The sequence below is a fragment of the Chelonoidis abingdonii genome, chromosome 4 (genome assembly GCF_003597395.2).
Source record: "Chelonoidis abingdonii isolate Lonesome George chromosome 4, CheloAbing_2.0, whole genome shotgun sequence".
Taxonomy (NCBI): Eukaryota; Metazoa; Chordata; order Testudines; family Testudinidae; genus Chelonoidis; species Chelonoidis abingdonii.
Window position 1 is genome coordinate 81390244 of NC_133772.1, and position 24956 is coordinate 81415199.

At 41.0% G+C, this 24956-nt stretch overlaps 1 protein-coding gene and 1 long non-coding RNA gene across 27 annotated transcripts in view; both read left to right on the top strand.

Moving 5' to 3' along the window:
• The window catches only part of GPHN (gephyrin), a 648985-nt gene that overhangs the window by 23643 nt on the left and 600386 nt on the right, over positions 1 to 24956 (top strand). The window lies entirely within an intron of this gene.
• LOC142046768 (uncharacterized) lies at positions 4596 to 5197 on the top strand. Its single transcript, XR_012655780.1, has 2 exons — positions 4596 to 4669; positions 5056 to 5197. It is a non-coding gene; the product is annotated as an uncharacterized LOC142046768 (long non-coding RNA).

The following is a 24956-nucleotide window of genomic DNA, read 5'->3' on the forward strand; positions in this document are numbered from 1 at the left end:
AGTAGTATGCTGCCGCACCTGCAGCCCTGTAACTCTCCTGCCAGCCCGAGCGTCCCTAATCATTCCTCACCCAGAGTTGTAGAATCGTTGTGGGGAAGCTTTCTGCAGCGCTACTGGCCTCACCCCTGGAGATTTCAGGTAAAGGTCTATGTACTTCGCTACAATGTGTTATATGGACCTTTTCCTCTACTCCCCCTCCTTTCCAAAGTTACTAGCTAGCAGGGATACCTTCCTAATTCTCTGCTTTTTTTTATAGTTCCTTTTGTTAATAAGTATACATCGAGAAGGGGGAGGGTGGGTTGTCTTACGGGATAAGTAGTATGGGAATAAACACTTGATTTTAAGCGATGCATATTACTTAATTATATGAATAATTAAATGATTCTTTTTAATCGAGAATGATTGTTTTTCCTTCGTTCAACCTGTAATCAAATAAGTGGGGGGGCTGGGTTGCTATACACTGAATAAGTCATTGCAAGTGTCGGAGGGATTCATCATAGGGGAGCAGAAGTTGTCGTATCCGTATCCTGGGCGTGCTGAAATCTGTTTTAAGTGCTTCGTCTGATGCGCAGTGTCCTCCAGGTGTGCTTTTCTATCGCCCTTGGTTCTGGTCTGCTCGTATTTCAGCGGCCAGGTTTGATTTGCCTCAGCCTTCTCCACCAGCATAAATGTCTTCCCTTTAGTCTCTACAAAGATTGTGGAGCACCAGCAAGCATGAATTAGCCAAGCGGGTGACATTTGTTTGGCTGTAGGTTGAGCGGTATGTAGATACTGATCGCCATTGTCGCTCCTTTAATCGGTTCGCAATATGCACATTCTAACCATCTCGGCACTTGCTAGGCTGTAGTATTGATTCAGTCTCCTGACTCACTGTCAGGTCTGCCAGTGTATGGGCTTCATGAGCCTGCTCAAGGGTCAGGCTGGGTCATCAGGATATACTACAGGTCATTTTCATCATCCCAATGGTATTTTTCTGTCTTGGGAAGTTATCCTTGCTGCAGTATCTCGTTTAATCAGACTTTAGTGCTCTTGAGAGCGCTCGAGACGTCATGAACTCTTCTCTGACCATCTTCATCGGGTGGATTGGTGAAAGTCCTTGTTGGTTCTCACCAGTGCTTGGAGCACCAGTTGATAAGTACACCTTTGCGGTTCGTCTGTGGTTCCCTTGGCGCTCTGGGGCAAGATAGGGATTGGGTTCATCTTATGGGCTCCACCACAGTTCGGGAACCCATTGCAGCAAGCCATCCACTTCACTTCTGCACGTTTTCCGGTTCAACCTTTTCGTAAGCCAGATGCTTAGATTGCTTTGGCTATGCATCACAGCAGACTCACTCCACAGTAGATTGCCCACTCCAATATTGAATTCGATCTGATACGGTTACGCTGGTCTGTGCGTTGCAAGCTTTCCAGAGGGCTATTTGCAATCGCTTCTCCACTGTGAGGGCTTTGCTTCTCATGTTTTGCATTATTTGGCGTTTTAGTGTTGCAGTGGGAAGTATGTCACAATTTTCTAAGAAAGGCTCTTACGCTTGGAAAGTTTTCGCGCCATTGCGAATTTCGTTTCCACACGTTTTTACACAATTGCTGGCTCCACCGTCTGTGCTTTGTTTCCCGTGCCCAATTCTAGCGTTTCAATGGGTATTAGAAGATGGCCCGTTATTTAGGCAGTCAGCTCCAAACGCTGGGGCTGCGGATTTGGGAGATTCTGCTTCCATTTCGTCATCGCTTGTCCTCGCGCTCAGATATTAGCTGCCTCCTCTCTCCTTCCTGCTTTTGCAGTTCATTGTTCAGTTATTAGTCAGCACGAAGTGTACGGAGGTTGTTGACAACTGCGTCAAGGATTTACCGTTTTGGATTTTCAGTGGGTCCTGATTGCTGATGTCTTGGCGATGGATTGCTCTATTGCACTCCGCGATATGGCCAAGGGTTTCTGTTGCGGCTTCACAATGAGGAGGGGGGTGAGTCTGGTACCCAGCTGCACACCGGTTGGCTTATGTTTTATCTGCCCTATCAGGCACTGATGTTTCTCAACCTCGTAAAGTGGGCTATGGATAGCTGAGGAACAGCTACCCACAGTGCACCGCTCCTGAAATCGATGGTAGCTTTGGACCATGGACGCAAACAATCGATTTCGTGATCCCACTGTGGACGCGCTAAACCGATTTTATTCTGTTTTGTAATATCGGTTTAAGCTAATTCGAAATAATCGTGCAGTGTAGACGTACCCTCAGATGAACTGAGCCATGTTCTACTTTTAGCTCACTAGCTCTGTGAAAGCTAATGCGAGTGTATCTTCTGAAGCTGAGAATCACCCTCTCAGCTTGAAATGTAGACCTACCCTTAGGTGTGCAAAAATTGTCATCTGCCTTAAGTAAAAGTAGCAGTCCCTGAATTCCAGTTCTGCTCAGTCCACTTGACCATGCTGCCTGATCAGAACCATTAACTATTTATTTTTGATAACTGTTGGAGGACAAGTGAGATTCCAGAATACTGGTCAAGAATACACATCACATATCATAATTAGGTAGAGAATTAAAAAAGGACTTCCTAAGGGCCAATATTTTTTTTATCTTCAGTGCGTGGTAAAATGCTGGAACAAACTGACTGCTGATTTTTTCAGTAACTGTAAGCATCTAGAAGAAAATAAGGTACTAAATAATAGACAACATGGATTTATCAAAAACAAAGAATGTCAAACTGACATTTTTTGAGTTCTTCATGCCAAACTTAATTTTTTTCTTTGGTTAGGATAACAAGCTTGGTTGATAAAGGAAATGCAGTAGTCTTGGTATATCTTGATTTTTAGTAAGGTCACTGATATGGTTCTGCACAACACTTTCATAGAGGAAACAAGTAATGGGGACTAGCTAAAACTGTTTATACAGTTGGCCTCAAAAGTCTGACACAAAGTGATTAATAAAGGTTTTATGTGGAGAGAGTCATGTAGGGTCTATTCTGGATCCAATGTTACTTAAAGATTATTGATGAGTTTCACTATTAGTGAATGACTTGCAGGAGGGAGTAGGGGAGATTATGTGAAATTGCAAATGAAATTTTAGTATGATATAAACCTAGGAGAAATCACATTCTTGAACAATTTTATTTAAAATTCAGATCAGCATTGATGAACTGAGAATACTGGGCTGAAACCAAAATAATTTACTAAAACTTCAGTGAGTAAATAATTCTTTTAGAGAAGGAATAATCAAAAGTACAAATACAGACTAGAGGAATATTGGCTAGCTTCTGTATATCTCAAACTGATCTGTGTCCATTGGTGGTCTACAAAATTAAACTTTTTGAGAGCCAAGCGTGTGTTGGAAGGAGACGTGAATTCAGAGAGGATTTCTTGAAAAGTGGTCTGTAGAATATGAAAGTTGAAGCAACACTGGGTTAGTTAAGAATGTTTGTTACAAGTACAAAAATGGACTTTATTATAATGGACAAGTTGCATGAATCAGTAATGCAACACTATCTCAAATAGTCAAATGCTATATTGAGTTGTTTTAACAGAAGAACTCCTAGTAAAATTAAGCTAACTAGTCGATTTTGCTGCAGATTAATTAGACCTCTTTTGGAGTACTACATTGAATTCTGCATATCAGATTTTAAAAAAGAGGCATTGGGATCAAGCATGTGTGGCTCTTGTTTTTAACTCCCCCAAATCTACATTGGCAGATTATGTGGCTGGAGTCCCAATAAGTGGAGCTTCTAACAATCTCTAGCTTAAAGAGTAAAATAGCTACTTATTTTGTGCCTTTGGATCACATTATTTAGTGTGGCTAATATTTTTTTTCTCCACACTTGAAAACCCTCACCTCCAGGGGAAAAAACCTGGAAAATACTCATAAGTTTTACAAAGTGAACCGTAAAATGTGTACTGTATACTTTGCTTTGTAAGTATATTTATTCCCAAAACATAAAAAGGCAGAGCTACTGTCAAAAATGAAAAGCTTGCAATTCTTAAGTAAATAAAAAATCCACAATTGAATGCATCAGTCTACTAATTAGTTAGATCTACCACTCTTATCTATCTTTAGCTACCAATATACTTTTACCAACCTATTTTTTTCAGTATCTTGTTTTTGATCAAACTAATATGAATGCAGTTAAAAACAAATAATTGACAGATTTTTGAACTGGCAGAGAGAGTGTTATAGGCTTCATAAAAACTGGCAAATTTCTGAATTAAATTATTTTCTCTTCCATGGATTTTACTTCCATAATTTTACACACTGACCTGAGGGAATGTTCGCAATTGTAAGTCTGGGGATAGAAATCTGGTTTTCCCATTCTAAATAATAGAAAAGAATAAACAAATTTCAGGATTATGTTTCATTAGCCATGCACAGTCTCTTTCCTGTTTTAGGCTCAATTTAACATCTTTGCATTCAGGCTCACCCATGTTGGTTAAGTATTGGAAAGGTTCCATACCTTCTCAATTTCTTTTCATTGTGCAATTCCAGTTCTTCTTTAATTAGCTCAAGCCAAATGTCCATTGAAACTATGCCATGAGTGTCATGAGCCTGTAATCTGACAGGACCTACAAATCTTCATTTGCTTTTCTAACTTTTTTGTGCCTTTCTGTAGAGTCCCTTGTGTGAAATGCATGCTGTGTTTTGATTGAGTTGTGGTGCTCAGTGCAAATTACAATACTGGATGCAAATAGGTATGAAATTTTCTTTCAGAGTTCCTACTGCATATCATTGGGAAACTAGGGCATCAATCCTTTCTTCTGTCAACTAACTTTGAGGCTGATAGTGGTTATGGAACTTTTAAACTTCCATGGTTGCTTTTGAAGTGTTCTTGTTTTTCTTGTCTGTGCCAATGACAAGACCTCCTTGTCATATTTTTCTCTGCATTCTTGAATGGCATCATCAGCAACTTGGATAGAATAGTCTGTGACTTTTTTCTTTTCAGGCATAGACCCAATGGCATTAAAAAGGAATATATTTTTCCCTGTATGGCTGCTTTAAACATTATTGTGTTTGACCATATTGTCAGTTTTGATTCTTCTAAATATTTCTTCAATTTGTCCTTTTGTTCATCTTGCAGCATCTACTAGTGGACTTACAAGCTACCTACTGTCTGGAGGAGTATATCCAGAGAACTGCTTTAATGTAGAACAAAATGAGAAATTGAAAGAAATGTTTGAAGGAGATGTTGGCATAAAAGAAGGTTATAACTGTCTTATCAAGTTCAAGTCTTTGCCTTTCACTTTTTCTTAATGGTATAATCACCAATTGATCTCTGCCATTTTTTGGGAGTCAAAAATAGAGAATTTTCCTGAATGAATCTGATGGTGACGGAGCTGCCGGAAAGCTTGGAACAGCGACTTAAATAACACACTATCAAAAATATCTCTCGCAGGATCAGCAGAATTCTCAAACTCTTCAATGTCCTGATTTTTCTACATCAGTAAAGTTTAATTTAATGGCATATTTGTTTTTAAACACTGATGAAACTGACTTTCTGCATTTCTGGAGATGAATAGTAACCTATTCAGTCTTGCTACTTTAATTTTTCTTGCTGTTTACTTCTTTAGAAGAATTATCCATTTTCATTATTTAAATCACTTGCTCCTTCCACTTCCTTAAGCTTTATCATGTTGAGTCAGATACATTAATACTGATGCTTGATACTCAAACACCAATTGCCTGTTTGTAATATTAATCATAGACATTTACTAACTAATGGAATTTAACATTGTGAAGACAAAGATAAGATGAAGTAGCCTCCTTCAGCTAGAGCATCTGCTGGATTTGAGCAAACCAAGCCCACTAAGAGTTCACAATTCCATCCACTCCCTTCTTTTAGTCATCCAATGACAGTTGATTCCAGTCACTAATTACCACCCCTCCGTCCCAGTCACCACTAACTCCACCTTTTCTCTTTAGGTGTACAGACTATTTTATTACCTAGATTTTTAATAGTGATGAGAGATTTTTGGTCGCTCACCCTTTTTGGTGCCCGTTGTGAGATAACTTTAAAAAGGACTAAATGTTCAAAAAGTATACCTACTCTCTAAAAATTTAGCATCTTGTAAGGTATCTCAAGTTGGGTACCCAGAAATTGAGCCATACAAAGTCTCTGATCACTTCTGAACATTAGGCCTATATACCTTTCTTCTTGTTTTGTAAGAGGCATAACCCTGATGTTCTTACTGCATCCTTTTAAACTTCTTAGGTAATTTAAAAGATAAGGTAATAAGAACTGGTTGTCGAAAAATTGGAATATTTTCTGTGAAAACTCATAAAATTTTTTGATATTTTTTTTCCAATTAGCCCTAAGCCTAATGGTTCTTCTAGTTGTTTTAACCTTTCAAATATTCTATCTTCATGAAAATATTTGAGTGCAAAGAGTACAGAATACTTGAGATAGAGTGAGTTCAAAATTGTATACAACAGGTTATTTGGAGTTATTTTCGGTAGAGGAGCTGGATGATGAGGATTTTACATAGCTCTGCATCTATTGTCTTCTTGTTTTCCACTGTATCAAATTCAGGCTATTTGTCCCTGTCTTTAAGGCATGTCAGGATACCCCTGTGAAGAAGGAGAGTCATTGCTTAGAGATAGGGAACTGAAAAACAGAGATTTCATACAGGAAGTATGCGGCGCAGCTGGGAACAGCAGTGAGATTTCTGGAGTGCTAACTGAGTGCTTTAAGAGAGACAGCATTCTTCGTTTCATTGTCAGAAAACCCATTCTAATGGGTATGGGTGGCGAGAGGTCAAAGAAAATGTGCAAAATATATGTAGGTGAGGAGACAAACAGTGGACCAGAGAAAAGATGATGAGAGATGGAGGATATAGTGAGTGTCACTAAGAAGGAAATTTAAAGTGAGGATTTTTATTTTTTGGCTATAAATTCAAATAACTGAAAGAAACACATGTACCTGTCCTGCCCCTGCCCCCAACTGAGAAAACAAAACATTTTGAATCCTATCTGTGCTTGGGAGTACATAGACATGGAATATTTATAACCTAAAACTTGATTTGGCTGTTCAGATGCTGTCTTGGTGTCTTGTTTCAATACTAATTCCCCTTAATAAATGTTCAATTAGAATGAAACAATATTAATAAACAATGGGAGACTGGCTTCTGCTAGCCATTAATAAAAGCAATCGATCATTTACAGTTTCAAAGCACATTTTTTTTGAGTTGCTAATGTATCACAGAAAATTTCTAAAAGTTATCTGAAACAAGTGGTATGTAGGGAACTCAGTCTGCTGTCTCACTTATTTTCTGTAACATTACTTTGTGAATGTTAGACTGCTTGGCAAAGCAGGACCCGGCTGTAGCCAGGAATATTACTGTAGTGCTAATTGGTAACTCTCTAGAAATATTAAAATCTATAATAAGCAGTTTGATTATGATTTAAATTATAGAAATATAAGTCATGCTGCCAATTATAAATTAATTTTAGAAAGGGCGTGTAGTTATATAGATTTTATGCTATAAAATGGAAAAAAAATTGGTGTATTTTCTGGATATATGCTAACCGATTATACAGATTCATAAAGGAGAAAGTCTCCGCTCTTTGTAACAGATACTGTATACCAATGCCAGTGTGCTTTACTTTACCAAAAATAGTAGGTAGTGTCAGAAAATAGGACATTTTACCTTTCTACCATAGTGTAAGCATGAATGGGGTTCAAATTTATTTATTTGCCATAGTGCCTGTTAGATTAGCTCAAATTTCACAAACATGATTTAACAAGTTTGATGAATACTAATATCCAGTATTGACTGGCAGTATTATAATCTTGTTTTGATTTGAGTTTATGGAGCATTAGTTTACTAATTTTAGTACTGAGTTCTTTACACTGAGTATTTTTTTCTTTGGACAGCACTCTTGCATGCAGACATTTAATTATTCTTAATGGCTTTTTTTATGCATTCACCACAGGCAATTTTATATGTATTCAACAGTTGGAAAAGATCTATAAATCAAGTCTGGATGCACAAGATATTCTAGGCATATAAGTTCACAACGTACCATCTTTCAGGTATTCTACATAGACTTGTGTTGAGGCTAAGCACTTATACGGAAAATTAATCACCGCTAGTTTCTTTTAAAATTTATAAAATGAGTTACTAAATTTCTCTAGTATTTTAAATACTCTGAACACACACCAAAATAACTCTCAAAGGAGAAAAGGTTACATTTTGACTGACCATATTATATAAATGTTGTTCTTGAGATTTTCTATTACTTTGTTTTGAAAGCACTATTTTTATAATAGCAAAAGAACTTGCTGTGAGGAATGCTCTTTGGTGGCCATTACATCTGTGCCTCAGTTTTCCCTAGTGAACTTTCAGTATGCCCGGTGAGGCTGATATATATTGAACAGTAGCTCTTCAGAAGTCTTGTTTATTTAACCCAAAGGTTAAATCCAGTTAAATTAATAGGCAGCAGGTTTAAAACAAACAAAAGGAAGTACTTCTTCACACAGTGCACAGTCAACTGGGAGATGTTGTGAAGGCCAAAACTATAACACAGTTCAACAAAGAATTAGATAAGTTCATGGAAGATAGGAGTATCAATGGGTTTTAGCCAAATGCTCAGGGATGCAACATCATGCTCTAGGTGTCTCTAGCCTCTGTTTGCCAGAAGCTGGGAGTGGATGACAGGAGATGGATCATTCGATGGTTGCCTGTTCTGTTTATTCCTTCTGAAGTACCTGGCATTGGCCACTGTTAGAAGACAGAATACTAGGCTAGATGGACCATTGGTCTGACCCAGTATGGCCATTCTAATGTTCTGATGTGGAATATCATACAGTAGGTGTCCACCCGACTGTCTCTATCTGGAGTGGGAGGGGGTTGAGTTAACCGTACTTCATCAACTCCACTTATGCCTAGATCCCTTACTAGAAAGGCCATCCTGACCCAGAACCCTCTTCTGGAGCCAGGATCTCTTATCAGATGAGGAAGGGTCTCTCCTCCTGTGTTAAGATGCTCACAGCAGTCAAACCACAACAGCCCTTCCTTGGAACAGCATATAATTCCTCTGATCTGGGGCTTCTGCTGCTACCAGATGAAGTCCTTCCATGGGGGGGGAGGGGCTAGGTTCCACTGAGACTTGGCAATCTTTTCTCTTCCTTTTCAGTGCCCCTCCCACCTAGGAGTATTTTCCTTGGTTCCCTGGTGAACTCCCTTCATCAGGTTCCTCCTGAGAAGACCTCCCCTTGGAAACTTTCTCTTTCTTTGTTCTGAAAACTGTTCCTCTTCTCAGGAACCTCTGTTCTCTAACCAACACCCCCGCACCCCTCCCAGGGAGATCATGTCTGTGTGTTTCCCTGTCTAATTTACTGCCTCCCAGTTACTCTATGAGGTAATTAGTTCTAGGTGAAGCTGAGTTGCCTCATTCCCCCCCCCCCCTCCCCCGGTGGAGCCTGTCAGGTAGGTAGAACCCCTCACTTCTTTGGAGGGCAGCTATCCTCTAACATATATTTTTAGGATTTTTCTTAAGCCGTCTTGCTTGGATTTATAAAGAAAAAACTTTTATATTAAATTACTTAGGCTTTGTGTGCACCGGTACTTTTGTCAGTAAAACTTTTGTTGGTCAGGGGTGTAAAAAAAAATCCCCCAACCGACAAAAGTTTTAGTTACAATAACGCCAGTGCGGACAGTGCTATGTTAGCATGAAACTGCTGCTCGTTTGGGGTGATTTAATTATGCCGGTGGGAGAGCTCTCTCCCGCTGGCAGAGAGCGACTACAGGGGAGACCTTACAGCGGCGCAGCTGCAGTGGTACAGTTGTGCCTCTGTAAGGTCTGTAGTGTAGACAAAGCCTCAGTAAAACCCAGCATTCAGTTCCTTAGGATCTTGCTGGAAGGAGTGAAGATCCAACAAGGTAACTTTGAGATAATTAATAAAAGAAAAAGAGAGCCAATCTTTTAAATGAAATCTCACAACTTTTTCTGGTTCCTGGCAATCAGTGGATGAGGGATTAGGCTGCTCTCAGTGTAATGTTAAATTTTGCATAGATTTTGTTGCTCTTGGTGGATTCAGCATCCCTCGAGGCTCTTTCTTGACACCTCAGCTTTTATAGCCTTTTTCGGGGAGAGGCTGGAGCGGGCATGTCATAAACAGATGGTTAAGGGTTAATGTCTCTTTTACCTGTAAAGGGTTAACAAGCTCAGTGAACCTGGCTGACACCTGACCAAAGGACCAATCGGGGGACAAGATACTTTGAAATCTTGGTGGAGGGAAGTCTTTGTTTTGTGCTGTTTTTTTTTTTTTGTTGTTGTTCTTTGTTCTCTCTTGGGACTAAGAGGGACCAGACGTGCAACCAGATCTGTTTCCATTCTTTCAAACAGTCTCTCATGTTCAGAATAGTAAGTACTGGCTAGAAAAGGCGACTTAGTTTTATGTTTGTTTTCTTAATTTGCAAATGTGTATTTTGCTGGAAGGATATTTTACCTCTGTTTGCTGTAACTTGTACTTAGGCTGGGGGGAAGGAGTCCCTCTAGTCTATGTAAAGCTGAAGACCCTGTAAACATTTTCCATCTTGGTTTTACAGAGATGATTTTTTACTTTTTCTTTCTTTAATTAAAAGCTTTCTTTTTTAAGAATCTGATTTTTTTTTCCTTGTGCAAGACCCAGGGGAATTGGATCTGAACTCACCAGGGGATTGGTGGGGGGGAAAGAAGGGGAGGAGGGGGGAAAGGTTAATTCCTCTCTGTTTTAAGATTCAAGGAGTTAAATCACAGTGATCTCTCCGGTTAACCCATGGAGGGGAAAATCTGGGAGGGGGAAAGGAGCGGGAATGGTTTATTCCTCTTTGTTTTAAGACCCAAGGGGTTTGGGTCTTGGGCTTCCCAGGAAAGGTTTTGGGGGGACAGAGACTGTACCAGACATTGGAATTTCTGGTTGGTGGCAGCGCTATCAGATCTAAGCTAGGAATTAAGTTTAGAAGGGTGCATGCAGGTCCCCACTTTCTGGACGCTAAAGTTCAAAGTGGAAATAATACCTTGACAGGGCGCTTACCCTTGTTTCTGTTGGATATTGGCTCTCAGATTTCTGATCCTCAGATTTTGTTCTGCATCTGTTGATGTCGATTAGATAGTGTCAGTGTATCTAAAATCTTCTAGGATTTTTTTTCTTTTTTTCCAGATGATTTTAGGTTTTATCCATTTCAAGACTGTTTTCTTTGTTAACCCATATTATTAATAAAGAATTCTTTACTCAATTCCTTTTAATGTCCTAAAACTGCATCCAGGTTGGGTGTTTATATCTTCCAGTATTTTCTTCCTTCTCTGTTTAATGCAGTTCACACTATTAGAAGATTATTATTTCCAAAATGTAACAACTTTTCAAAATCTTATCGTTCTCATGTTTGGTGGCAGTGTTCCATACATTCGCTGAGTTAAATTACATCTAAAGATTTAGTTAATAACTTCTGATCTTTACGTTAGAATAAAATACATAGAATTACTCAAATGAAATAGAATGTATGGGTACAGAAAGTCCAACTGTCTGATTTGTAACAACAGATAAAACTACTTTCTAGCTTGGAATGAAAACCTGTTAGTTTTGTTGTTTTTGAGGTGATAATATAAGTGAGTTTGCTAGATGTAGGCTCTGTCTGTACAGAGGGTTTAGTCTGCACTGAGTTGATATGTACTAGTTGGTGCACAATTTGCAAGCTGCACACAGGACAGCTGTGCCCTCTTTCAGTTCTCATGATTGTGTACAGATGGCAGGGGCTTGGTGCACTCTAAACAAATTGCATTGTGGGAGGGTATCTCATGGTTCTTTGCTTTGCTGTTGAGCTGCATATTGTGGGATGCATAGTAGAAGCCAGGCAAAAACCATCTTAATTCTGGAATTTGGGGTCAAACTCCAAAAATCCCATGATTCCACTCCCTCTGCCCCATGGATCCTCTCTGTCTTTGCAGGCTAACTGTTGTTGACCAGCATGGATCCAGTAATTCTGTGTACCACTCTGTTGGCAACCATGAATATGCAGAGGCCATTTGCATTTCATTTGAGCTCTCTGAGCCAGGTGGCCTTGGTTTTGGACTTCACTCTGTAGCAAATGACATGGTTGCAGTAGTGGCTCCTGCTCCTGCAGCAGCAGCAGAGGTGGAAGGACAAGGAGGAGGAGGGCAACATCAAGCAACTGCTACTAGACGAGTTGTTCATGGAGCATCTTTATACAGTGCAGTGTCATTTCGGGGCTTCGGAAACCAGTGCTGACTGGGGGGAAAGGACTGTTCAGCAGACAGCAGAGGCAACAGAGTTTCAGGATGGTGAAGGCAACCTTTTTTGAAATAGGTTCTGAACTAGCCCCAGAGGTGCAGTGGCAGCATACCAACATGTGGCATCCTGTAGCTGTTGAGAAGCCAGTCACCATTGTCATCTGGAATCTGTCCACTCCTTAATGTTACAAATCCATAGCCAACCAGTTTGTCAAAGGGAAATTGATTGTTGATGCCATTGTCATGGAGATGTGTGATGACATGCAGAAGGTACTGATACAATGGTTTATAAAGCTTGGTAATGCTCTGGAGGTAGGTTACTGATGGCTTTGCACATGCGGGATTCCAAAACTGTATGGGGGCAGTTAATGGAACCTATGTGCCTATGGTGTGCTCCCTGCACCAGGCTTGGAATTTGTAAACAGAAATGTATTTCTCCATGATTCTCCAAGGCCTGGCAGACTGCTGTAGTAGAGTTCACAAACATAAATACAGAATGGTCTTGAAAGGCCTACAATACTAGGATCTTTTGGAACTCAGCTTGGTTAACCTTAATGAATAAAGGAGACTTTGCCCTCAGGATCACTATGGACATTAGTGTTATGGCAATAGTCCAGTTATCCTAGGAGACCTGGCTTATCTTCTGCTTCCTTGGCTAATGAAGTTATTCATAGGCCACTTGAATAAAAAGAAGGAATTGTTTAACTGTTGCATCAGTAGTTGCAAAATGACAGTGGAATGTGCCTTTGGACATCTTAAAGGAAGTTGGTGTTTTATGAGCTAGGTTGGAAGCCACAAAAAAATAATTGCCTAAGATGATAGCTGATTGTTATATTTTCCACAATATTTGTGAGAGTAAGGAAGAAAGCTTTAATCATGAGTTGGAGGGTGTGGTGCTGAGATTTGCCCAGCCATTTGAGAAGCCAGCAAGGCGTCCACTAGAAATTATAAATGACCAGGGCAGTACCATCAGGGGTGCCTAACTGTCCTCATTTTGACTTTGGGGCATGAAAATGCAGGGGAGAGAGACAGACTGTGAACACTGCAGGATTTTTTTTATGGACTATAGAAGTGACATGTTATGGGATGGGAGTCCTTATTTTGTCTGTATGTGTGTGTTTTTTTTTTTCTTTGTAGAAATCCGATTTATGAAAATTCATGGTTTTTGTGTGACACTGCAGCCCATATTTTTCACAGTAATATTATATGATATAACCATAATGTATTTCATGCAAGTTATGTGAGATATCATTGGAAAGGTTATGATTTACTGAAATGATTATCCTATTTGTATGCATATATCATTTTTGTATCCAAAGTTAGGAATATTGACTATGTATCTGTATCATAAATGCGTTTACAGCTGGGGAACGCTCATTAGGCAAAAGACTATCAGTCTAGATCGTTGGCTGGGAAGGGCCCATTCAAATTACAAGGCCATTAGGAGAAAACCAATAGGTTTTAGAACAAAATAATCTCCCACCAGGGAGCCTTCCTGAGGAAGCTATAAACAGTCTCTGACACCTGGCTGCTGGGACCCTACAGGGGCAGGCGACCAAGTCACCTGGTACTGGACTCCATCTTGGAATGCCATTGTTTTTCCATTGACTGGCGTGGGAACGGAGCTTGGAGCCAAAGGGTTCCCACCATATGCAAAAGCTATTTAAGGCAAGGGAATGACATCATCAAGATTCTTCTGACTCTCCTCCCAAAGAAGACTCTTGAAAACTCCTAAGGAACAAGGACTGAACTGGAGAGAAGTGCTGGACCCAGACTGAAGGGATTTTTAGCCTGTGAAAGGAACACCTGGGGTTTTTAAGCTGTAAGTGCAGCTTGCCTTTTAAGAATTTTTGCAGCCTGCTCAAATCATCATTTAGGGTGAGAATTTGCTACTCGTATGCAATGTCTTTAGTATATTAAGCTTAGTTTGCATGTTTTGTTTGTTTGCTAGATAATCTGCTTTGATCCATTTTCTGTCCCTTATAATCACTTAAAATCTATCTTTTGTAGTTAATAAATTTGTTTTTGCTTTATCACAAACCAGTGTGTGAGAGTCATAACTTGGGGCAAAAAGCTATTGTACATTTCCTCTCTACGTTGAGGGAGGTGGTGAATTTCATGAGCTTACGCGTTACAGATCACTGTGCAGTGCAAGATGGTATAATTTTGGGTTTACAGTCCAGGGGTGGAGGTGTGCCTTAGGAACTGGGAGGTGCCTTAGCTGTGTGTTCCTATGCAAGGGCTGATTAAAGGGCTTCCTACGCAAGGGCTATGTATATGTAACTGCAACTGGGTGTGTCCCTACCTGTATGTGTGCGCTAGAGTCTGGGAGAGGGTTTGGCAGGCTGGTCACAACAGTACAGTGTATAGGGAGCCCAGGCTGGTGGGTCGGGGGGCTCAGTGGTACCCCAGTTCCAGGTGGTACTCTGAGGCGAACATGTCACATCATGCATTACAGATTCTTTATTAATGTATTTCTAATGGATTTTGTCTTTTAAAAAAATTTAAAATAAATCAACCAGAAATAAATCTTTGATTAAAACAATAATGAAACACAAGTGTAAAGTAAAACAGTGCAGTGGATGACAGCACACAATAGTGGGGGAGGAAGCTCCAATTTACAGGCAAGTATGTGTCTTGTCTCTGCATTTCTTTTTCTGCCTTCTGGTATTGTGTCAGGGCTCAGAGTTACCAGGGGTTTTTGATAGCTCAAAAGAGCTAGGTTTTCAGGTGTGGTTGTTCTTGCTGCCCTGAGTTGGGGCCAAGGAGGGAAATGGCATGTTGGAGCACAGTTGTGGGGTACATTTGGGGGGCATCTGCTATTGCAGAATATGGTTGGGTCCCATTTAAGAGGACAGGATAGTTGGTAGGGCAGCTTGCAACAGACACTCCAGAAGAGCGTCTGCTTCTGTATTGCATTCAATAGTTGCCTTTTCATGTCCTTGCATTTCTCTACAATGTCTTTGGCCATGACTGTCTCTGGCCACTTCAGTACTCTCTCTGGATATCTGCCTGTCTTTTTCCTTCTCTGACTTCAAAAACAACCTCTAGCCATCTGTTGATTTTTGGTGAGGTTTTTTGATTCTTCAGCGTGGTTTCAGAAAACATCTTATTCTGATTTCTGTCCCCCTGCTCCGGGTTAGCTGAAAGTGTAGAGAAAAACAGATTTGGTTTTGCACTAATTGGGAGCAGTTAAGGTTTCAAAGTCTTCTTTTTTTTTTTTTTTTTATGCAAGCCTGTAGGGAGCTGTAGTCTTATTACCTTAATGGCATTCAGTGCTGATGTCTACCTCACATAAACTGAGAATACCAACCAAACCTTTTTTCTTGTGACCACTGTCCAAGTAAATTTTGCACAACTTTGTTTCACTATGCTGCGGGAGAGGAGGTGGGACTGAGGTTGGAGCTGCACCATGCTGCTGGCTGTCATTTTGAGCAGGCAAATGGGGTTTTGAGTGGGAGAGGGGTGTTCACGAGGCAGGACAGAGGTGAGGAAAGAAAATTAAAATAGATGCCCTCTGTGTCAGCCTTAGTTTGTGGAAAGTTACTGGCCCATGATGAAGTCCAGGGTCACATGAGCATATCCTATGTCCATTCATGCTTTGACTCACAGGGGCAGCCATTGTCCATATTTGCTAAGGCGTCCAACAGGAAGAGTTATCTGGGCAGAATGAGTTTCTTCTATGGCCCACTGTGAATGCTTGATGAGCCATCAGTACATAGCTGTCTGGCCTTAATGCACATTCCATCTGGTGGTATTACCAAGGAATATAAGACTTTTAAGATACCAGTGTATAGCCAATATTTATAACTTCAGATTCAAAGATGATATATACATATAAACAGGATAATCATACTTAGAAAATCATAACTTTTCCATTGATACCTTACATGATATACTTTGTACAAGATTTGTTGCAATTGTATAACAGTGGTAGCTACAATGATACAATTGGTCCTATTCAATTATACAACATCACAAGGGGCCAAAAAAAGCTAAATGAATTAGAGTATTACTGTGATGGGGTGGACTAGAACCAGGGGCTCCCTGCTGAAGCCCTCAGGTCCTCCCATACCTGTCCCAGGAGAGGAGCAGTGGAGCTAAGTACTCTGAGTGACCTAGAGAAGCTGCAGAGAGCAGTCTGTCGGGCAGGGAGGGCCAAAATAAAAGGAGCTGCGGAGCTAGAGACAGGCAGGTCCTTGCTAGAGCCAGAGGAGTACAGCTGGTCCTCCTGGTTGGCCAAAGGGGACTGCAGCACCACGGACAGCTGAGTGCTAGCAAGTACCAGGGGAACGAGTAAAAGCTCCTGGCTGGCTTCTGGGCCTGAACACAGAAGAGCCCTGAGCTAAGAGTGAAGCATCAGAGAACGTTGGGTCCATGGGGAAGTCGCCCAGGTAACTGAAGGCAGTTTTATTAAAGGAGCATGGCGACACATGGCTGCTATTCTTAAGGTCCCTGCACTGGGACATGGAGTAGTGGGCGGGCCCAGGTCCCCTCCATAGGCCTGCAATCGGACAGTGATAAACCCCTGGAAAGGGAACTGAACTGTTAAGAGGCCCAGCTGATTTTGGCCTCTTGCTCTGAACTCGGGCCAGAACAGAGCAAGAGGGCAAAATCATTGCCTCCAGGGAGGAAGCTCTGGGGGTGCAGACCAGTACCAGGCCTGGGACTCTTTTAAAGACCTCATACACACCTGACTGGGGGGTGGGGGGGAAGGGGGCTCTCACAAGAGGTGGGTTTCACCTGTTACATTTACACTAAAGGAACAGCAGGAGTCCCTGACTAGAAGGTTGTCAGCTGTGAAGCAGGGCCTTCAGAATTGTTTGCACAAAGAAGGAAAAATTGTGACACTCTCCTGGGGAATGTGAAAGGAAGTCTGAGATGCTAACATCAAAGCATCTATATTTTAAGAGTCTTTTTTATTTGGAGTAAAGTAATCTGAATAAAAGGTTTTGTACTCATTTCATATTTATTTCACCATTTTGATAATACAGAAACATTTTACAATCTTTTGCTAAAATAGATAGAAATACACAGTTGGACACTCTTTTTCACTTTGCTGCAGGGAGCTGTGTGTTAACTATTTTCTTAATATCAGGTTAAATACAGATATAGAGTATTGATAATACATCCAATAATGTAAGGGAAGATGAACTCCTGAACATTCCAGGACGAAAATGAAACAATAGGGGAATTTGAATAAAAGGGATAGCTTTGCTGCAATATAAAATTGCATCACTTCCTAGAAATCAAAATATTTAAATACCTTTTGTAGTCAACTAGTTCTTGATAAGCAAGTTCTACAAAGATATAGAATCATAAGCTAAAAAGTGAGAATTAACAGTTGTCTTTAATTTGCACTGCTTTAAACTACATATTAGTAGAGATGTTTTGATGAGGTAACTCATTAAATTATCCATCTGGCACTTATGCTACTTTTACTACATTTGCTATCAAGATTTAATTGACGCCAGGTGTGATGTAATACATCTCTGTATTCACACCCTACACAGTATTGTAACAATCTTTGTCCAAAGCATGCCTTGTAAGGTATAATTTGAAACATAATTTGCTGGTCAGTATTGTCCTGGTAAAATGTGTGGAAACGTATGTGAAGTTTTAAGATTCCCCTGTATGATGTTGTTTACACATGTTTCATACCTCACAGCCCTGTCCAGGCAGAAGTCAAGTTTGTCCTAAGCAAAGGAAGGAATGTGTGCTTACCTTAATTTGCATTTAAGCAATAAACAGTCATCAAGCAGTAATGAAAAACAAAGGAAGTTCAAAATAAAAACTAACAGAGAATATCCTTCCTCATGGACTTTTTGTCTCTGGGATCTCAGCTGAAAATATTTCTCAGGAGGGAGACTGAAACTTTAAAAAGGAGGGACAAACACCCAAAAGGATCCTCCTCCCACCCATTGCATTCACTGCACCTGAAGAGACAAAGAAAGCAGCTGTTGGGCTCTGAGAGAGGTGTCCTGACCTAAAAAGTTTGATCAGTAAGACTGCTGAAAGCATGTGGTGAGAAACTTTGCTTGAATCTGCTGTAGTTTGTTAGGCATTAGTAAACATGTTATCTTTATTTTTCTTGTAACCAATTCTGACTTTTATGTCTTGTTTCTCGTACTCACTTAAAATCTACCTCTTTAAAGTTAATAAACTTGTTTTATTGTTTTATCTAATCTAGTGTGTTCAAGCTGAAGTGTCTGGGTAACTCCATTTTGTGTAACAAGTTGTGTGCATTTCCCCTTTAAAGGAATACAGATTCCGTATATTTGTACTGTCCAGGAGAGGGCTGTGCAGTACAGGACATATGTTTCTGAGGGAAAATCTGGGACTTGGCGTGTTTGGGGTCACCCTTTGGTAATTTTTAAGGCTGGTAAGAGCCAGGCTGGCAAGAGCTGGGAGTGACTTGCATGCTGGAGGCTGTTTGTGAGCAGTCCAGGTTAGAGAATACAGCAGCAGGGCATTGTAAAGGGTACTCTGGTTACAGGGCCAGAGGGACACAGCTACTTATTAGTCTGGATTGTATCATGGTATGTCACATCAAGGTTTCTGAAACTTATGCTGTACTAGTTGAAGTAAGTGGAAGTTTATCTCCTTCGCATGGAGTCCATGGGTGCTCCACTTTAGGTGATTGTGTGTACCTGTGCCGCTATTTGGAGAATTCCGACAGTGGTACCTCGCTGGGCTGCACATGTGCTCTCCCTGTCTCATGCCTGCAGTGGTGATTAATTAGTGCTATGTGGCCATGCCCCCTCTCCTCAGTTCCTTCTCCACCGCTGTTGGTCCAAGTTGGCGCTCTGGTTGTGCCCCACTTGATTTACCTCAGACCTTAATGTTAGCAGTACATAACAGCTAGAGTAGTGTTAGTCTATAATAGATTAGTTTAATAAAACCCTTTCTCTGTTTTTCTTCCCCATTTGAAAACCAAAACAAAACCTTTTATCGTTTCAGCCTTCTTGGCATATTTTCTTCAAAATGCCAGGATCTCCAGGCTTTAAACATTGCCTCTACTGCTGTGAGGCAATTCCACTTTCGGATGGACACTCTCAATGTGTCCGGTGCCACAGGAAAACATGTACCCCAAAAGTACACCCATTTCTACAGCCTCAAGGCTTGCATAAGAAAGGCAAGGGACCTTAAATTAAAGTTTATGGAGAAGTCCCTCTGTCCAGCTTTGGACCCAGGGCCACAAGCTTCTCCCGGTGACTGACTGCTGAATACAGCTTCTGGCAGAGCTCCCTCTTTCTCAATCCTGCATGGGAAGAACTTGTCTCCTAAAGGATGTGAAAAGAGGAGAGCTACTACCTCTCTTACCAAGTCCATGTCTAAAGAGGCAGTGTTCCCCCGAGGACTTCCGGTACTCAGTACTGTTAAAGCCACAAACTCTAAGCAGGCAAGCTCTAAAAAGGAAGGCAGAGAAAAGACTGCCCATTCCACCATGGCACTGTCAGCACCAAATAAAGACTTGGTGCCATGTGCCTCTGCAGTTTCTGAGGCACTGACATCAGCTCCCGGCTTCTTGCCTCATAGCAAGGATGCATCGGCACTGAAGCTTGCTGTGTCCTCCTCTGTGCAGTTGATGTTGGCACCTATTCCCCAGGCGCTGCAATACCTCCCGGTATGGCAGCAACTCTTGCCACCGCAGAAATGCAGGCGTCTCTGCCAGCACCAAACTTTCAACAGTTCCTTATACCTACAGACCTGACTGGCCCTGGCACCTGAGTTGCCTCTCCTTGGTGTTTTCACCACCACACTTGCCACTGGCTGCATCTGCCCCTCTCTCCTCCATTGAGGAGGATAAGGAAGGGGAAGTTTTTTCATCCCAGCCACTCTGCAAGGCAGTCTCAGATCTGAGCCACAAGTGAAGCTTAGGCATCACCCCCAGACCAGATATCCTTGGGGACGTCCACTAGTGCTTTTCCCAATGTTTTTCAAATGCAATCTTTTGAGGAAACAGAGGAGGCTGTGCACCAGGAGGCTATTCCTGCCACCAACCATCCTTCCTCCTCTGATGAGACCATTATGCCTCCGCCGCCTACTATTGGAGATGATGACTTCAAACAGTTTCAAGATCTATTTAAAAGGATAGCTGACATGCTCCAAATACCCCTCGAGGAAGTCACTACATCATAGCACAAGCTCTTGGACGTACTCCACACAACGACCTCCTCCAAGATCACCCTGCTGATAAATGCTGCAATCGTTGAGCTTGCCACAACCATTTGGCAGTGTCGTCTTCCCCACCCAATCCCACCTACCTGTAAAAGGGCAGATAAAAAATACCATATCCCTTTGAAAGGGCTGGACTTTTCATTCTCTCACCCCAGCCAAACTCTCTGGTGGTAAACACAGTTAATGACTGGGGCAGGCAACATTATTCCAGGACCAGCCCATATGACAAAGAGTGGATGAGACTGGATCTACTCAGCTGCAAGGGCTATTCATCAGCGAGATTATAATTTAGAATCACCAATTATGAAGCCCTAATGGAAAAACTGCATACCTGAAGAGGAAAAAGAACAATTTATATCGCACATCTCAGAAGGACACCTCTTAGCCCATATGGCCAATCAGGGATATTTGGATTCCACTGACACGGCAACTAGGTCCCTCGCTACCACCATTGTAATGCACCAAGTCTCCTGGCTTCACCTGTCGGAGTTCCAAGGGAGGTGCAATCCACAGTAGAGGGCCTCCCCTTCGAAGGTGCAAAACTGTTTGCAGGTAAAACCAATGAATCCCTCCACTCACAAAAGGATTTGAGCGCCACTCTCAGATCTCTTGGCATATATACACCAGCAACCAAACATAAACAGGACAGGTATTACACCTCACCTGTCCTAGACAGGCTCCCTATATGCAGATCCAGAGACAATACGATTCCCAGAGGCACAGATAAAGACGATCCAAGCATAGAAAAAACTCTTCTCAACCCACTGCACCACAAAAACCTACCCCATAACATCAAAATTTGAAGGTTTGGTCAAGAGCTTGAAGACTTCCCCAATTACCAGTGCTGAAACAACTCTCCTTCAACCATCCATTTACAGATTGTCTAATACCATTCTACCCAATATGGCAAACTATCACTTCTGCCATATGGGTACTGGAAATCATCAAAACAGGATACACTATCCAGTTCTTCTCCATCCCCTCTACCCACCTTCCTTCCATGTCCCTCCTTAGGGACCCCTCTCATGAGCTCCTCCTGAGACAGGAAGTAGAGCACCTTCTACAACTCAGTGCAGTAGAACTAGTGGCACTACAACACAGAGAGAATGGGTATTCCCGTTACTTGTAACCCTGAAAAAGTCTGGGGGATGGAGACCTATTCTTGATCTCAGGAGCCTAAACAAATTTGGCAAAACGCAGCGATTCCAGATGGTTAATTTAGCAACTATCCTTCCAGTTCCAGAACGAGAGGATTGATTTGCAGCCCTTGATCTGCAGGATGCTTATTTTCACATCACTATTCATCCAGTACACAGATAATTCCTCAGATTTGTCTTTGGGAACTATCAATACATGATACTGTCCTTTGGCCTCTCCACGGCTCCCTGAGTGTTTTCCAAAGTTCTAGCAGTGACAGCAGCCCACGTACACAAGCAGGGGATCATAATATACCCATATTTAGACAACTGTCTCCTCAAGGCTCCCACTCAGAAAGAAGCCATCAAAGCCACCATGTCACTCTTCACAAGCCTCAGCCTGCAAATAAACCTTCAAAAGTCAATGTTAGCGCCAGTTGTTAGAAGCAAAATCCTCTTTACCATTTCAGAGATTTGTTACCCTAGTGAACCTGATCAATACCATGATGAGCAGCCCACAAACATCTGCCAGGACTTGCTTCTGAATACTAGGACATATGGCGGCAACCACTTACATCATAAGGCACGTTCACCCTAATCCAAGTACTTGAAGTTTTAACACAGAGGCTCTCTTAGTCCGTGGAAGAGGAAGAGGAAGAGTATTTTTTCTAGCTATCTGGGTTTAAACATGGCGGGGAGGGTGTAAAGTGGTGGTAATGTGAAGGTTGGTTGGGTTACGGCAGGAAGCTTTTAAACAAGAAAATCAGTTGCAGTACTAATAGGACTGCTAATTCTGGAAGATTACTTTCCAATTGCTTTAAATATTAAATACCCACTTTGGGTCCCTTACAGTTAAAATATAACTGAGCAACATATACAAATATCAGGCCAAGACCTAGATATATATCCATGTAATCCGATGTGCATAAAGCCGTTCTAATCTGAACATTAAAAAATATAGGACAAACTAAGTGTTTTTCACAGAATCAATCAAAATAATTACCCCCCCACATTTTCAAAGATTAAATCTGACAGTGTTTATCAATGTATTTTTGACTTGCAATTAGTGAAACAACAACATAATTATACTGTCCCCAGCCATTCATGCAAAAAGCTGCTGTTTTATTTCCTTTCAAAAAATGAGATGGTGCATAGGACAAAAGCAATATGCATTTGCTCTGCACCCAAGTGATAAAACCTAGGAGCAACAGCAAAACCAATAATAGCTAATGATCTGAGAAAGGAGTTGTTACCATCCATAGTGACTTAGATCCCAGTTATTCAGGCTGTGTCTACACTGGCACTTTCGTTGCTAAAACGTGTCGCTCTGGGGTGTGAAAAAACACCCCCACCCCAAATGACTAAAGTTTTAGCGACGAAAAGTGCGAGTGTGTACAGCGCTTCATTGTCAGAAACTGCACTCCAGTCGATGAAGCTACCTTGTTGGGAGTGGTTTTATTTTGTCGCCAGGAGAGCTCTCTGCCAGTGATAAAGAGCAGCCACACAGCACACCTTACAATGGTGAGCCTGCAGTGGCAGAGATGCGTCCTTGTAAGGCGCGCAGTGTAGATATAGCCTCAGTCACTGCATCTGAAACTGGCCTTAAGGTCTTAGGAATTTTACTTGATTATAACTTTTTGATGAATATTAGTGGTCTCAAGTAAAAGGTTTATCATTGACTAGAAACTGTCAAAGGGCTTGTCTGGATGGAGACTTCTTATGTGGCATGTCAGGGTGTGAATTTGCCCCATACTGGCTTGCCACACACTTCTGGTTGTGTGGACGCTGCTGCTGTGTACTAAAAGTTCTGTATTGTGTACTTGGTGTGAGGTAGTAGAGTCCGTATGGCTGGCTGGTGCACGGTGAGCTGGTGGTTGCAGAGTTCAACCTTGGCTTGTCCTGCACAAAGTCTGTTTATAGACAAGCCCTAGTTTAAGAAGGTGTTGGTTTTCCTCTTATGAGAGAGTGGTAGTTTCAGAATAGTTAACTATTTTTGCATTTAAGACAGGGGTTCAATCACTTTGTTTTGTATGAACAGCACAGTGAAACTGTCTGAAATTTTTCACACAATCTCTAAGTAAAACTCGAATTTTCTGAAGATTTTCAAGGAATTTTGTTAACTAGTGCTAATCAATGGAAAAAGTGTCCTTTTAAAAAAGTTCATATTGTGAGACTCATGATTTTTTGTGATTTCCAGCATCTTAAAAACTTACAAACTGCAATACTTTCCACATGGTGGGAGTTTGTTGTTTAGTGCGGTAATTTTTGGTTTATTAGTGTTAGTCACCGTAACTGAATCCTTATGCACGTTACCTAAACATTGGAGAATATGATTTGTAAGCTACTTATGTTCTGTGCTGTGTACAGAAATTTTTCTGAATCATTTGGAAGAGGCATAGAACATTGGTTTTTGTTGTATGTCCTCAGTAATGTTCCCAGTATTTGAAACTGAGGGGTAACACAGTATATTTGCTACTCTAGGGACATGGTCAAAAAATGAACACAGGCACACAGGCTAACTAGTTCCTCTGATGGTCCCTAAGAAATGACAATCAAATAGAAAGACGATATCTGACTATGAAGCCCAAAACACTACCAAAATGAAAAACAAGCTAAATTTTTAGTCCAATATTATCAGAACCAGAAACTACAGAAAAATCTAATTGTTACTGCAAAATTATTTTGTTTTTAAGCCTTTTTTAAATCATAACCACCCCCACCCCCCTTTTTTCTTAGAAAATGTAAGATTTTGCTGTTCAGCCAATTTTTGGAGTGGAGCTCTTGAGCTGCTGAACAGTTTCATGAGGAACAGACTCTTTAACACAGTAACTTTTCCTGTTCCTTATGCAGCCTCTTAGGCCTTAGTGCACACAGTTTCACATAACTGCAAAAGGGATTTGGAGAGGATGGGAAGAAGTCTGTCTGTAGTGGTGGGCATGGTTGAATTTGTGGAAGGGTATGTTGGAATCTTGGCATACACACTGGTACAGAGTTAAGGCTCTGGTATTTTTTCTGGTGTCTGTAGTGGTTGTGCTGGTAATATTGGATGTTGTGGGAGGGGGAGAGTAGAGTGAATCTATTGTTGGTTGTAATAAGTTTTCATTTTCTTGATTTCAATTTTGTATGTCATGCGTAGTCTATCCTTAACTGAATTACAACATAGTGCTTTTATGAATTGTTTATATAGTATCGTCACAGCAGATTCTCATACTATTGGATTGTTTAGCATTTTTTATTAGTTTTCTGTATTGCTGATTCTGTATTAGTTGTAAGTAAAGTTTTATAGTTTATTGCAGAACGGTTTATGCCCATTCATCAGCCTATTCATGTGAGCTAATTCAAAGAAATACTCTGGTGACAAAAACAGTATTGTCTCTACTTAGTTCCTATGTATCACAAACATGTAACATTTTGCTTTGGATTGTACAGTTCT